The sequence below is a fragment of the Carcharodon carcharias genome, chromosome 13 (assembly GCF_017639515.1).
Source record: "Carcharodon carcharias isolate sCarCar2 chromosome 13, sCarCar2.pri, whole genome shotgun sequence".
NCBI lineage: Eukaryota > Metazoa > Chordata > Chondrichthyes > Lamniformes > Lamnidae > Carcharodon > Carcharodon carcharias.
Genome location: NC_054479.1, coordinates 43,479,124 through 43,496,339, shown reverse-complemented (window position 1 = coordinate 43,496,339; position 17,216 = coordinate 43,479,124).

The window sequence follows — 17,216 nt, the reverse complement described above, 5'->3', positions numbered from 1 at the left end:
TTTACTCTTGGCTTCCAAACTGAAAACTGAATAAGATTAGAGGTTTCAGAATGTACAGTGGGCTTCAATGTTAACTTAAAATGGAGGTTGTCAAGAAGATCCCAAGGGATGTGGAAAATATTGATGCCTAAAAATGAGCGCAAAGCAGTAATTTCCTGAAGAAGTTCAATTGTGTCGTAAATTCTGAAACCATAAATAATAAAACTGCCAGTAATATACTTTTGTACAGTGGGGGTCAGGTGAAGTGGGGAGAGGGAATCGAGTGTTTTTAAAAAGTGATTGATGTCTAAATTTGGAAGTGGAATGTATTTTCCATAGTTGGCATTGCATACATCCAGCTGCAGTACAGGCCAAAGGCAAAGGCAACACCGTGCTATTCTAATCTTAAAATGTTAGCATATTTTTAGATATTTTGGCAAGATACTGTAAATATGAAAAACATTTTGCAGCTTCAAGGCTGGTCTCTGATTTTGTGCCCTTTGAGAACCTCCTTGGAATGAAGTATAACTCTACAGTGGTTCATTCTAGAAAGAAAAACTTGCATTTATATAACACCTTTCATAACCTCAGCGTGTTCTGAACAACATTACATCCAATTAAATGTGTTTAAAGTGTAGGCACTGTTGTAATGTATCAGAGCCTGACAGCCAAGTTGCACACAGCCAAGTTCCACAAAGAGCAATGAGATGACTGACCAGATAATCTGTTCTTAGTGATGATGATTGAGGGGTAAATATTGTCCAGAACACCAAGAGAATCACTGCTCTTTTTTGAATGCTGCCATTTGGGATCTTTAACCTCCATCAAAGAAGGCTTTGGTTTAACATTTCAACATCTCACCTGAAGGACAGCACTTCCAACAATGTAGCACTCTCTCCGCGCTGCACTGAAGCATCAACCTAGAAGATTGGCTTTAAACCTCTGGAGAGGGGCTTGAATCAGTGTCAAGAGTGCTCCCACCGAGCCAAGAGCATTACTGTTTAAGGAGGTGCTGAGCCTAGATCTCTGATATCTGCACTTACCAGCTGTTCAGAGTAATTTTTCATTGTGGAAAATTTTCAAAAATCTGTTTCTCTTACTCTGATTACATATCTTCCTTGCAGTCTGTCATAATTGCTACAATGATGTTTTTGTATTTAAATCTTTTTAATGCATTTTCCACAACTAAGTAAAGCACTGTAATGCATTTTGGTGTGTATTTATGCATGTGATATATAAGTGTATATAAATAAAATTGGAAGTTTAACTCAAAAAGTTCTGAATTATCAATAATCAGTATTGATGACGTCTTTGCCATTTAGCCGCTCATTCAGCACAGACTGGTCATAGCATCTGAAAGTTTCCAGGCTGATGAGGCTCACCTACTCACTGAATAAACGGCCTCAGATGAGGTTCTTAATAGTTCATTGATTGCTGCTGCTGCTGTCAGGTCAGCACTTCTTCTCATCCACATTTTAGCGATAAGGAGTGTTGTGCAAAACTGAAATCATTAAGGCACTATCAAATTGTAAATCTTTTATGTTATTTGCAAAGTCAAAATTATAACTGTGGCATGGAAGTGCTTCATCTTACATAAGTCATCGTCTCCCCTGGGCTGTTTTTATGCATTTACTATGCATCAGCATCTATTACTTTGTTTTTAACTTGCCTTTTAAATAATTCACTTGGAATGCTAAGGATTATAGTGATCTTTGCTAATTGTTTTCCCATGGTTTAGTGTAATGCTTTGTAACACACCTGGTAATGGCGTGTCCATCACTTGAATTAGTCATATCTCTGATTCGTGTAGGATGGGATTTAATTGCCTTGAGCTATCGTAACAACTTTGATATAATAGTTTGCTCTGAAGATTTTCTTGGTGACGTTTGGGAAAGGCTATGTTTACAATTTTCGAAGTTAATTGTAATCATTTAGATCACTTAATAATTGAAAATTATTCAAATGATACATGCTTGTGAATATTAACATGAATGTGTTAAGCTAAATATTATTTTTCAAATGTTATGCTTTATACATAACTATTGATGGTTGCCTTTTAGAAGAGATGTTAAGCTGAGGCCCCATCTGCCCCCTCAGCTGGATGCAAAATATCCAATGGCACTATTTTGAAGAGGGCCAAAAGAGGCACCTTGGTGTCCTAGCCAACCATCATCACTAAAACTGATAATCTGGGTCATTACCTCTTTGCTATTTGTGGGACCTGGCTGTGCACAAACCAGCTACCTCATTTCTACATTGCAACAGTGACTATCTTTCAAAAGTACTTAATTGATTGTAAACTGATGTCATGAAAGATGCTATGTAAATGCAAGTTCTTTCTCTTACTCCCTCATCCCTCTCGACACTTGAGATGACGCCACACTTAAATGACACTGCGCATTGCCAGAAGTGTATTAAATCAATGCAAACATTCTAGTTTCGCTGGTGTCTAAAATCAGTTATCAATAAAATGTGGAAATTTTCCTTCTGGCAGCATTATTCTATATCTGTAGCATTATTTTGCAGATGTTGTTTGCTCTCTGGTACCTCGTCCATGATCATAGATGAGCCTTGACCAATATGTCACCCAGATGTTTAACTCTTGGAGAGTGTAATTGTATATCTGTTCTGTCCTCACCCAGTATGTGTACATTCACAATACCTGCATCAGAACTGGGAGCTCTGGCTGATGTTCTGCACCCAAACCACACCCCCACACCACCCCCCACCACCCCCCAAACCCCCCAACAACTTCTCTAATTCAGAGTGCCACTGCAAATGATAGTATCCTTATTACTTTCCTGAATGAGCATAGATGAGAGGTTGAATTTGAAATTGTCCTGGTCCCACTGTGTAAATCTATGGGCTATTGAATCACTGGCCAATTACTTTATCATTCCAAAACTCCTAATATTCTTTCTTTGGGTTTTGAATCATTATTTTTCAATGACATTACAACTTGAATGATAACGATTTTCTTCCTAGAATTTCTAAAGCTGTTGGTAGTTAGTTCCAGCACTACACTTCCTGCTAATTTATGAGAGTTAATGGTCATTTGTGAATAGGTTAAATTGATAACTGGAATTGACACTGACATTAATTTTCAGACAGAAGAAACTTTTGCATCTGTATATTAATCACAAGTAAAAGGCAAAGAAATGAGATAGTCTGCCCCATGCACTTGCCAACAGTAAGATCACAAAAGCTATTATCAATTGTACTTTCTTGAAACATCTCCTTGTTTCTAAAAGTCTTTTCATGAAGACCAGAGCTTGCCTTTATTGCCCTGACTAATTATCATTTAACAAGTTTGCTGCTTTACCCCTCCTAATCTCGCAGACAGTAGTTGTGAGATGCTTCGTTGGTTTTGGGTATTAAGGCAGCTTTTTACTAAGTAATATGTCATGAACTCTTTGTTCAGCTGTGACATGTCACAGTGCAGATACAGAAGCAAGCTAAATGAATCCTTATCCTTAGAGTGAGTGAGCGCAGGCTGTTAATGCTGGATAGTGATTTTGATGAAAGTTTTACATATAGTAATATAGCTTAATTATTTCAACAGATAGCACATCATTTTTATTTCACCGCTTCAATAAGTTATACCTCTATTTCTTTCTTCCAAAATAGCCATTCTTTTAGTCCCTTCTTCAAATCAATCTCATGAGTTGCTTTTCCAGAATAACCATTTTGTTATTATAGAATTATGCAATAGTTTACACATTTTGTTAGGTCACAATATAAAACAATCACAGAGTATCTGCTGCTTTGTAGACTGAATTGAGCATGTAGACAGGTACTTTGAAGATACTGTTTAAACTTTGTGATTCCTTACTCTTTGGGAGTTACTGTTCAATCTTTCTTTGCTGAGTGGTTGATGCCACATGGTGGAAGGGAGACTAAGTAAGGTGTCATGCCAGGCATTTGGTTAGTATGGTACCTGGCATCTGAGGAGAGTAAGGGTTTAGTAAGGATCTGTTACTTTAATGTTGCCCTTGCGATGTGAGGAGTTACAGAGGATGGGGAAGGTGGGGGCCATAAATCCTGGTGTCTTGGTAGCTCTAGGGTAGTCTGCATCATTTGTTCCTATTGACAGATGTACCAGGGATTTATTTCCTGATGTGCTTTTTTTTACATATCTTTGGGTTACATCTGAACTGAGAGATACACTTTTTCTATAACTATGATTTAAAAAGTCTGCTCATTTAAGAATGTGGGTGGCACAGGTATGCCAGTAAGCCAGCACATTGTCCTGTCAATCTGTGGTACAACTTCAGTGGATCAGAGATTCTCCCTTCTGATTTCCTGATTTTGACCTGTTCTTGACCGAGCACAAACTGAATTATCTTTGCTTCGTATGTACTCATATGGCTTCAGACTGGATAGCTGTGCTACAGCTCCATCCTGTGGAATGACGCAGGGATTTTGCAGCTCTCTCCTTACCTTCATTACTAAATTTCTGCATAATGCTATCCTAGAGGTACTTTGCAACAATACAATATAATAGGATGCCAATGTGCTGTAATATTAGGTGCCTTGTGGATGCATTACATGTCCCAAATGATATTTATAGTAATCTGTGCTGTTCGGGGCTGTTTTAATTTATACAGATAAATTTTTAAAACTTGATTTCCTTTTTCTTCTATTATCAAGTAAAATGTGCCAAATGAGAATGAGGTTACAAAACAGATGCCATAAATTGCTGGGTGTAGGCCAAACTGGGGTATCAGATGACCCCATCTTTCCAGGCCCAAAAATCATGTTTTGGCATATACCTGACGTATAAGTCAACCCCCTTTTCAGCCACCACATGCTACGCTCGCATTATTAGTCAGCCTCAGTTTTTGTCTCCACAAATGCATGTTTTATTTAACGCCACCTTACACCTGGACATAAGGGATAAAGCAGGTGATACAGGGTGTGTTATGGGTGTGTGAGATTTTAGGACATGGCTACTCTTTGCGCCAAATGCTGATGACATTTCAAAATAGCGATCATCTGCACCCAGGCCAGTGTTTCAGTTTTATACTCCGTGTATAAGTCAACCCTTGTTTTTGGAGGGATTTTTTCAGGCTACAAAGGCTGACTTCCATACCAACATCTATGTTATTTGTTACACATTTGTGAAGATTTTAATTTCTTTAAAAATCACACATGATAGAATGATACAGTACAGAAGGAGGCCTTTCAGTCCAATGAGCTTGTTTTGGCTTTTTGAAAGAGCTATCTAATTAGCCTCACTCACCCGCTCTCTCCCCACAGCCCTGCAATTATTTTCACTTCAAATATTGGTCCCTTTGAAAGTTGTTATTGAAAATTGGTTCCACCATCCTTTCAGGTAGTGAATTCTAGATTACAACAACTCGCTGAGTAATTTTTCTCCCCTCCCCAACCCTCCGACAATGTCTCTGGTCCATTTTCCAATTACTTTAAATCTGTCTTCTGATTAATGACCTTAAACGAGAAGCAGTTTCTTATTTATTCTATCAAAATCATCCATGGTTTTGGAAATTGCTATCTAATATCTCTTTAATCTTCTCTGTCCTAAAGAGGAAATCCACAGCTTCCCAAGTCTCTTTTTAGTCAATTACAGGATGTGTTCAGCATTTATTACCCTATCTTAATTGCCCTTGAGAAGCTGCTGGGGAGCTACCTTTTGAACTGCTGCACCCCGTGTGGTGAAGGTATACCCACAGAGCTGTTTGATAGGGAATTGCAGGATTTTGACCCAGCGTCATTGAAGGAGTGGTGATATATTTCCATGTCAGGATTGGGTGTGGCTTGGAGAGGATCTTGTAGGCGGTGATGTTCTTCCATGCAGCTGCTGTTTTTGACCTGTGTAAAGGAACTAGCATATTTTTGTTTTTGTTTTAGATTTCCAGCATCCGCAGTTTTTTGCTTTTATCTTAGTGTTTAATTGACTGCCACTTCTCTTCAAGGAATACCTACCTTGAAGAAGTATTGCTCTTCTCTCCGACAGGATTTCCGTCTCTCTCTTTTGCCTTATTCACCTTCATTGCTTTCCATTTCTCTCCTGGTGTTTGTATATTTCGCCTCTTTTCTATTTTTCCTTAGTTCTGTTGAAGGGTCATACGGACTTGAAATGTTAACTGTGTTCCTCTCCGCAGATGCTGTGAGACCTGCTGAGTTTTTCCAGGTATTTTTGTTTTTGTTTTGGATTTCCAGCATCTACAGTTTTTTACTTTTATATTTTTCCTGATGTTACTGTGGGATACTTTAAAGCAGGTTTATCTTTTTGTGTGTGTGTGAATAATTTAAGCAAACTGCAAACTGTTAGACTGCAAGTTTTGAATCATCAAAGGGGTTAAGTGTAAAAATCAGGCATTTGAAATGCTAATAGATGAGTTAAGTAAAATGGAATTTGCATTTTTAGAAAAGTGGAGAGGTCGCTGGCTTTTCAAAGGGACATGGCAAGGTGTTTACAACTAGCAAGGTAAATAAGGCAAAGTCATGTTTATTTTTCCCAAACGTGCTGGCCATAATGGTAACATAAAAGATTTTTATATCCTGGGACAAAATAAATTCCAGAGACATGTGGAAACAATTGGATATACAGATCAAAAGGAAGGAAATATATTTAAAGAAATATGGAAAGCTGTATGAGTGTGACCATGTGAGATATTGACTGTGTGAAACAGACTTGTGAAGAAGCAGCCTGTAGCCACCTCAGAGAGCAGTGCTTGCTTGTTCCAAAGTGCAAGGTTTTTTTTAGAAACCTTGTAAGTCCATTGTTCAGTGAGAGGGAGAGAGAAGCTGTGAAATATCTCCCTCTGAGCAAGCGAGGGTGCTTGTTGTAACCTTGCTGGATGTTTTTTAGATTAATAACCTATTTTGGACAGTTGTCTGAAAGTGGTGTGTCGTTGGGCATCTAGTTAAGTATAAATCTTGTGGGAACTGTCATAAAACTAACAACTGTGTAATGGAAACCTTGTGCATTTAAGTGTTCTTTTCTTTTGTTAAATGTTTTAATTTAATCTTAAAATCTCTAAAGTCGGTAGTGGACTTGTTACTTCTGACTTCAGTGAATTACTTCTCATAATAACTACAAATTGCAACATCGTTGTGATAGCATGGCCAAGTTTCCCTCTGGGATTTGGTCAGCCTGGCAAATACCATCTGCCATATCATAACACCTGCTGGGTGGCAAAGGTTCTGGATTTAGAATGTGCTGTCGAAGAGGCACTGCAGCATCTTCCATCAGTCCGGACTTGTGTCTAACAGATGGTGAAAAGGCTTTATGGAGATAGGAGGCGAATCACTTGCCACAGAATATCTAGCCTCTGAACCGCTCTTGTAGTATTTATCTGGCTTGTCCAGTTAAGTACCTGGTCAATAGTAACCCCTGGGATGTTGATGGTAGGGGATTCAACAATGGTAATGCTTTTGAATGTCAGGGAGAGGCGATTAGATTGTCTCTTGTTGGAGGTAGTCATTGCCTGGCACTTGGGTTGCATGAATTTGTCTTGCCACTTATCAGCCCAAGCCTGATTGTTGTCCAGGTCTTGCTGCATGCAGGCAGGGGCTGCTTCATTAATTTGAGGAGTTGTGAATGGTATTGAACTCTGTAATCATCAGCTGACATCCCCATTTCTGACCTTATGATGGAAGGAAGATAATTGATAAAGCAGCTGAAAATGGCTGGGCCTTGGACACTCCCTGAGGAATTCCTGCAGCGATATCCTGGGCTGAGATAATTGGCCTCCCACAACTACTGCAGAGTTTCCTTTGTGCTAGATATGACCCCAACCAGTGGAGGGTTTTATCCTGGTTACATTGACTTCAATTTTACTAAGATTGCTTGATACTACACGGTCAAATGCGGCCTTGATGTCAAGGGCAGTCACACTCACCTCACATCTGGAATTCAGTTTCTTTGTGTTTGGACAAAAGCTCTCATGAAGTTTGAAGACTTGTCAAGTGGCACAGCTAGTTCTGGGACACAAGTCTACAGCACTACAACTGGAATCTTTTCATGGCCATTGATCTTTGGGGTATCCAGTGCACTCAAGGTTTTTCTTGATATAAGACCATAAGACATAGGAGTAGAAATTAGGCCATTCAGCCCATCGAGTCTGCTCCACCATTCAATCATGGGTGATAAGTTTCTCAACCCCATTCTCCCACCTTCTCCCCTCATGGAATGACTCAACTTGGCTGAAGACTGGCATCTACGATGAAGGTAACCTCAGGAGGATGCTAGAATAGATCACCGCTTACGCACTTCTGCCCAAAGATGGTTGCAAATGTTTCAGCCTTGTATTTTCAATCTACATCCTAGACGTCACCATCATTGAGGATGGAGATGATCATGGAGAGATCTATTCCCATTAGTTTTTTAATTGTGCACCACCATTCACACACGAGCCCAAGAGTTAGGGGTGGAGTAGACCATTTGGTCCCTCAAACCTGCTCCACCATTCAATAAGATCATGGCTGATCTGATTGTGGTCTCAGCTGCACTTTCCAGTCTGCTCCCCCTTGACTCCCTTATCGATCAAAAATCTGTCTAACTCAGCTTTGAATATATTCAATGACTCCGCCTCCATTGTCTGGGGAAGAGAATTCCACAGACTAACAACCATCTGAGAGGAAAACTATTTTCTCATCTCAGTCTTAAATGGCAGACCCCTTGTTTTTAAATTGTGTCCCCTTGTCCTTGTCCTTGACTCGCCAACAAGGAGAAACTTCCTCTCAGCATCTTGTAACTACCCAAGCGGCTAGCCTCTAATTAAGTAAAGAAAAAGGCCACACTGTTGATGCGGTGAAACAGCAACAAAAGCATTCGACCAGATAGAGAGAAAGATGTGCAAGAGTGATGGGCAATCTCAAATTTGCAGTGTTACTGACAGGAAAGGGATTAATTTAAATAGCCCTGATTCTTCCACTCACCTGTCTGTAAACAGAAAGGTGTTTTTGATTTCCCCCTTTATAAGGGGTGGCATATTTTCCCCAGGCCTTCAGTTTTGGAGTTATCCAATCGCCTATCAATAACCCCACAGCAAACTCGAGATAAGGTAAAATAAGAGGAATAGTTTATTTTACACACACACACAAAATGCGGCAAGGAATTTCAATAAAAGGGGGATAAGGGAAATGGGCACAGGGCAAGACCATGATAAAAATAAGAGTTATCATTTCACGAGTCCAGAATCAAAAGTCCAGTGATGTGTTCCTTCAGTGGTTAGGAAACTATTGCAGGGTGACCTGGCTTTACAGAAGTGATGACTTCCACAATGGGAGAAGACATGTAGAGGTGAATTGGTCTTGAAAGCACAGATGCAGAAGTTCTAATGTTCCAGTAGTTCACAGTATCGATGAGGGCCTGGACAGAAATCTTTCTGCTGCTACCTGTTAGGTGGTAAATTGGTAGACTGCCTAGGTTCAGTTCCACATGGCGATATTACAGGTTCTAGCAGCTCAGTGGAGGTCATGTGACATACCCTCCACTTCATCTCCCGGAGTCATACTCACTGAACTCTATTTATTTGCCTTTTATCGTTGAATCTGTTTTTGGTTAAAAGTTAACCTGCCCTACTTTGTAATTACCTGTGCGCGCCTGCGCAAAATGGATCAGGATGTGTCTTTATCTTTTTTAACATTTTTATATCTTTAACTGAGTGAGTTTTTAATGATAAAACTAATTCCTTACTTGTTACCTCGAGATCTAGCTGGCTTATTTCTTCACATAGATTTGCCAAGTATATATTGGATTGGATATGTATCAAGTACATATTGGATTGAAAATAATCACTTTGGCTATAACTTAATTTGAATTTTTAAAACAATCTCAGGAGTGAGAAAGAGGAATTTATTCCCCCTCCAGACTTGGTGGTCATAACAAAGGTCTAGATTCCTTAACTACCTTTTGGCCCTTTAAGTAAGCCAGGATGTGTTTCAGCAGGAAGTAGATGAGACATACTAAGGATGTAAAGGAGCAGCCTCATAGCTAGTGATATCTGGGACTATGGTATAGATGATAAAGATCATGAATTCCATCTACATGAAGCCATGAAGAGAGCCAAGAAAGTTGGGATCAAGCTAAATGCAGGCAAATACATTGTGTAGGTGAGAGAATTCCAGTTCTTCAAATCGGTCCGCACCAATGGTCGAACAAGGCAAGTCGAGTCCTGAAAAAGTCCCAACTTCAGAGATGGAAATTCCAAGAGACAACAAATTGCTGAGAAGCTTCCTTGGCTTGAGCCAGTACTTGAATTTTCATACATAACATGTTAGAACACACATGAGCTGATGAGAGAAGATCTTAAGTACCTGTGGAGAGAATCAACAAAAGCAAAAGTGGTGTGCAAGGAGACAAGTCTGTCATATTGCAACAGAGCGAAAGCTGTCACTCCAAGTAGATGCTTCCACAAAAGGACTGGGAGCAGTCCTGGCACAAGAGGAAAAAGCCCATAACATTTGCATCCAAAAGCCCTAACATCAGCTGAGACCAGATATGCCACCTTAGAAAGAGTGCTTTTGGCCGTGGTGCATGGATCTGAGAAATTTCACACCTATTTCTATTCATCATCCACTAGAACAGATTTACAAGGAAAATCTGTGTAAAGCTCCAGTAAAACTGCAGAGATTATTCTTGAGGCTTCAGAGTTTTAATTTCATGCTGAACTACAAGCTAGGAAGAGAAATTATGCTAATAAAATACCCTATCTTGGTTGTTGCTACAGGAGAAACATGAGATGAAAGATCTAAGTATAAAGATACACCACCTAGTGAATGTAGAAACCACTGAAGCTGAGTCAAATTAGAGACAAGACCAGCAAAGATAAAGAGTTAGGTACTCTTTCAGTAAAAGATGCAAAGAGTGCCTAATAAGATACAGAAAGCACAGCCAGCAAAACAGAAGGTTTGGTCCATCAGAGATGACATCTCACTGGAAGATGGTGTTCTGAGGCTGAATCCAGAATAGTCATACCCAAAATGATGCAGAAGGAACTTCTCCAGTAGATACATGGAGGTTACATGGGAATGAAGTAGTGTTAACTCAGAGCCAGATCAGCTATGAACCAAAGAGTCATCTACAAAGACATTGACAGAATGGTATTGTTGTGAATATCTAGTTAATTATTTATGTGTTTTAGAATAGTTCTGGTTTTAGGAATTAAAGTTCAAAGTAGATAAATGGAGGCATCTAGTTGAGAAATTGGTCGGCATCTCAACTAAATGCACTTCAAACAAGTTTGAAGTCAGTTATTATTAAAAGCTAACCTATGTTTATCTTATAAGGTCAAAGGTAGAAGTATAAAACCTGAACAATGAATGACCCATCTCTGGAGCCACAAGGTCTATACTTAAATAATTTAAATCTTTAATTTAAGTATGTGGTTGCCAGATCAAAAGGTAAAAGCAGGTTGTAAACAAGAGAGCTCCTTAGCCTGGCCAGCAATTCTGGGATGGGGTGGGGACTCATAAAACTCCATTAGAAATATTAGTTATTCATGTGGATTACAGAATCAGAGTTATGTTTAGGGTAACTTAATTTGTTTACATGCCTGTTTGAGACCATCCCAAAACATGCCAAATTATCATAGCACTGTGGGGCTGGAAGGTTCATTTCTTTAATTTATCCATTTGTGTTTGTTGACACAAGCAAGCAGTTCAGTTTGGGAACAGAAAGAGGAAGTTGTAGCTTTGTTTTAGTGTAGACTGCACCTCACTGGATTGAGAAAGCCATCAGGAGATGATAATCAGTTAGATCTGCATTTCAACCAGAGAAAATGCTAACTTCATTGTTCATCATGTGGAATGCGGGTTGGGCTCTATCTCACTTTGGATTTTGTCAGGGAAAAGCAGCTAAAAGATTTGCTCTAGTGTGCAGTTAGTGAATGAAATCTGTAGTGGTCCTCACAGAACTTTGCGGAAAAAAGAAGCAGAGTTAGCTTGGAAAGATGTGGGAAAGCAGTTGGGTGTCTGCTGGCAACCCAAAAAGGAGCTGCGACATCCACAGTTGTGAGGTCTGTAAAGAAAAAGTGAAGAATTGCCATAGAATCTTACCTCAAAGGAATAACTAGAACACTGAGGAGAAATAAGGTAAATTCTGAAGGTCCGTGGCATCCCTTTGGGTTGATCCCAGGAAGACTGAATGAGCCTTCAAGATTTCATAAGATAAGAGAACTCTTGGCAGGGTTATGGGGGTAGGGTGCGGAGGGAGTAAAAAGTAGAAGTGAGTTTATGACTTAACTCTTTATAAGCTATGATATTAAGTTAGTGGTGCTTGTTTTGTTTGCAATAAAGGTTTGTTTTTGTTATAAAAAATTGAAATTTTGTGGTGTAGTTCTGTCAGTTAATTACTGGGTGTTCAGATCCTTCTTTAAATGTAAATTGTCCCCAACAGGATTATAACATTATCTACATGCAGTATATACCAGAAGTATAGGAATACACAACAGAAAGAAGTGATGATAGCTACTGAAGTACTATCCAGACCATGGCATGCGGTGGGAACTGATTTATCTGCACACAATCAAGAATGGTATTTCTTAATAGCAGGCTTTTATCAGAAAGGTGAAAACTTTGAGAGCTACAACAATCATCTCAACAGTGCAAGTTCTGTTTGCTGAGCAAGGGATTCCTGAAAGCGTAATACTTGATAATGGGACCAAACTCAGCTCCAGAGAGTTTAAGAAATTTGCTGAACAGTGTGGGTTCAAAACCATCACCTCGTCACTACATTACCCAAGGGGCCACAGATTTATAGATAGGCATATTCAGACGATCAAGAGGACCCTCGTAAAGTGCCAAAAGACAAAGGAAGGCCCAAGCCTTGTTTTCACTTCAAACTACACCTCTCAAGGCTGGTATGAAATACAGAGTTATTGAAAGGAAAAACAGTATAAGACAACTCTTCCAAGTGTCACGGACAGAATTTGTGTTCCTTTTTTACTGCTCACGGCTAGTATGTTTGTATTTAAGGTGTATGTGTGTTTTCTTTTCCTCAAAGTGATTGTCCCAATTATAGAATTTCCAGCAGCAAGCTTTTTGTGAGTTTAAAAAAAAGATTATTTAGTATCTCACGCTTGCCTCGGATGTTTAAAACATGATGGCTCACTGATTCAACTTTCACTACTTTGCGCAGACAAAGATTAGATATTGATGAAGGTAAAACAATACAGTTAGAATTTATGATTATCTCAGTCTCTTTTCTGACCAGACTGTAGTTTCTTAAATGAGTTGATGCTTTAGTTGAGGTAAAGGTCTTGTAAAGCAGAGGATTCTCAGTAAGTTGTGAGGCGCCTTGTAGTCATATTTCCAGGAGCTTGGTTCTCAGGTGAACTTGAAGTTGGAACAGGTTTTTGGGGCTGGGGGTCCTTCTCCCACTTTTAGGGTATTTCTGTTTACTATCTTCACTGCTCACACAACCCATAGCTGGTTCGATGGCTTTCTGATGGAACTTTGTCTGCAGAACAGCTTCTTACTGTTACTTTAAATACAAATGAAAAAATGGCTTTCTCATCTTGTGACTTGTACAAGTTCCAAGCCCTTTTTCCAAAAGGACATGGTGTGTTGATTCCACAGCCTGTGTTGTCAATTGATACCTTAAAATTCGCCCAGCCTCGTTTGGATGAGGGAACACGACAATTCAATTGAAGGTCAAGGGGATTTGACTAACACACATTAAGTTTTGCTGTTTCTTTTGTCCATGGTGAAGCAACAAGACAGGCTAGCTGGAATGCTATATTTCTTTTGTTGATGGTGCATCCTTAAACAAAGGGATATGCAAATTCCCCTGATAGCTGTGAATGTTCATATTTAATTAAGTATTTGCTTGAGACTCAGGACTGTTTAGAGCTCAAAATGCCAAAAGATCACATGGTTTTCAATGGCCATTTTAGTAGCCTTTGTGTTCAAAATGTTAAAGTATTGGCTGAAAGTTCAGAATATATTGAAACATGATGCAAGCAAGGTGCGTCCTCCAAGTGACCAGGAGGAAATAAGGCAACAACCCCCTGGTGCAAAGTAGGAGGAGGTCAGCCCTTCAAGCATGCCAAATCCTTGCTTGAGTTGTTGAGAGAATAAACTGTACATGTACAGGATCCAATCAAGAAAACTTATAACCCAGTGAAAGTCATTGATGAAGCTGAGACTCCAAACCATTGATCATTGAGACAAAAACTGGTAAGAAAATGAGAAGGAAGAGTCCATATTCAACTTACACCTGAGTTAGAAAAGCAGAAAAAGTCAATAGCAGCACCAGCAACATCACTGACAAGCAAGATAATATCAGCGGCATCATCAATAAGCAGCAGCACGCGCAACTCCGACAATGCCAGCTCAGCATGCCAACCCATCACTGAGAACAGTGAATACCAAACAAACAAGATGGTAGCATAACACCCTACCACCTAAGCAATGCTATGAATAATGTTTTTGAGGAAAGAAAACAAGTCAAAAGACTCTTGAGGTGTTCAGTTTAATTTAAAAAGTCGATTATTAATTTTCTTTAGTCATAAAAATGTTAATGAATGAAAAAGTTATCAATGTGAAGAGGCATTATATTTTTTAAAGGAAGAGAGATATTATGTTATTGTAATGTTCCAGTCTGATTTGGGAGCTCTAGGTGTACATGTGTGACCAAGGTGCCACATTCACTGCTGCATTGCAGTCTGGTGCCAAGCAGCACATGGAGTGACCTGTAAAATAGATTTGAAGAAAGCTCCAGCAATTTGTGTCTAAAAGTGCGATTATTTTGAACCACTGGAAACCACAGGATGTAACAGGCAGATTTGAAAACAGGACTGTTTCTATAATAGGTCAGTTTTACAAAGCTTTTAAGTTTAAAATCTGCAGTCAGCAATGATAAATTTTCTATTGTTGTGGAGGATGCTACAAAGCTAAGTATCTGCTTTGATCGTAAACCTGGTCTAAAATGGAAGCCTTTGGAATCTGAAGCAAATTGGTTACTCATCCTCAGGATATGGGCATCACCAGCGAAGCCAGCATTTATGGCCCATCCCCAGCCACCTTGGGCCATTGCACTCCATGTGGTGAAAGTAGCCCTACAATGCTGTTAGTGAGTTTGAGGATTTTTACTCAGCGATGATGAAAGAATAGTTAATAGCCACTTAGCCCCTATTATTGACATTCTTTGTTCCTTACATTTCTCATAAACTTTTCCACATTTTTCACTGAATTTTCCCCACTTGTGCCGCCTTTGGTTGGGCCAGGCTGGTGACTCTAACCGTAGGTTAATATTCCTTTGTCACCAGTCAAGTGGCAGGTTTGAGTTGTTTGGGAAATGTTCCCTCCTAAGCCAGTTTTGCTCGATTTTTTTTTTCAGATAACAGGCAAACCTCAGCACCCATTGGAATCAATGTCAGCCAACTCTGATTTAATCTTGTCTCCAGCTTACAAGTTACTGAGTCTCCTTAGTCCAACAAGTTTATATTTATTATATAATGTTCTGATATTTAAAATAAACATGGAATCAAGGCAAGATACATTCAGGCAAAAGGATAGCTATGGAAAACAACCAAATGTGATTTATTTAAACCTGCCTACAGTGGAAAGTAAATACAATAACAGAGAGGAATTGAAAAATATTTAATTATGTTGAGCTATGGATGTAGAAGTAAGATTCATGTTTATTTCTTCAGGGAACATTTTGTTAGTTTTGATAGAATTGATATTGTAAAGCTTTGAAATTTGTGTAACTGTTGGAAGAGTTTAATTCTTTAATCGCTGGAGCACTAAGTATGTTGTGAAGAATCCCCAGAATGTGTCTGTATTTACTTAGGTAAGGAAGAAAGCATTAATTGTAAATTCCATTTTCTCAAGTGGCTGTCGTTGCTTTCAAGTGGAATTCAATACAATGGAAGCAATCTGCCACGTCGAATTATTGAGAATTTTACAATAGTGCAAGGAGGCATTTACATTGAGGGTTTGGTTGAAGATGAGTTAATTGTGGTCAGTGTATGGGGTTAATACAGTTGCAATGAAGGCTTCTATCCTATAGTATTTTAAAAAAACAGATGGGAAAATTTCAAGATGTACTTGTCTTAATTTTACAAAAATCTCTAGATTCTGAAAATATGCCCTTGTGTTGGAAAATTACAAAATGGACACTATCATTTAAGGCAGTGGGGATAGAGACACAAGGAAACTACTGACCTGTCTGTAAAACTTGTGAGGAAGTTACTGGAATCTTATCACGAGAAACAGAATGACTGAGCATTTGAGCAAGCTTGAGCTGATTAAAGAGAGTCAGCATGGGTTTGTGAGGGGATCACTAACATGGTAGACAAGGAAGTGTCAATGGATGCTGTCTCAATGAACTTCTAGAAGGTATTTGATAAGGCTCTGCTCAAAAGCAATAAATGAGAGGACTTGGAGGTATCACTGGGACATGGGTTGATAATGGGTTGGGAGGTAGGAGATAGATAAAGGGAATCTGATTGACAATGTGACAAGTGGAACAAGACTTTTTCACAAACTCGGGATCCCTTAAAGCACTTTACAGCCAATGAAGTAGTTTTAAATTCTGCTCACTGCTGTAATATAGGAAATGCAGTAGCCAATTGGTGCACAGTGAGGTCCCACAAACAACAATGTGACAATGGTGTTGGTTGAGGAATAAGTATTGGCCAGGGCACTGAAAATAACTTGTTCTTTAAAGGAATGCTGCAGGTCCTCAGTCTAATGCTTCAACTGAAGGACAGCACCTCTGGTACAGCACTCCTTCAAATTTGCATTGCAATGTCAATCTAGATTCTTGTGCTCAAGTTTCTGGGATGGAAATTGAATGATAGCCTCCTGACAGCTTTCTGTGCCTCAGAAAGCAGCACTGAGACCTGTTTCTCACTGTATTTCAATGATGTTGATGAAGGAATAGGGTTGTACTTCGAAGCTTGCAGATAACACAAAGTTAGGAGGAACAGTAAGCTGTGGAAATGGAAGCAGAAAGTCACCAGGGAACATGGACAGATGAAGTCAGTGGGCAAAACTGTAGCAATGAAGTTCAATGTAGGATGGTGAGGTAATGTACTTTGGATTTAAGATGATAAATAAGAATATTTTTAAATCATAAGAAACTGTTGAGGAGCGAAGGGATTCAGACCATTGGTTTCAGCCCTCACTCCAAATGACATTCCCTTGTTAGTGACTCCATCATTCTCCCCCACAACAGTGTGAGACTAAACCAGTCTGTTCACAAGATTAGCTTCCAACCACATTCGTGCCATCACTGTGACTACATACTTCCAATTCTG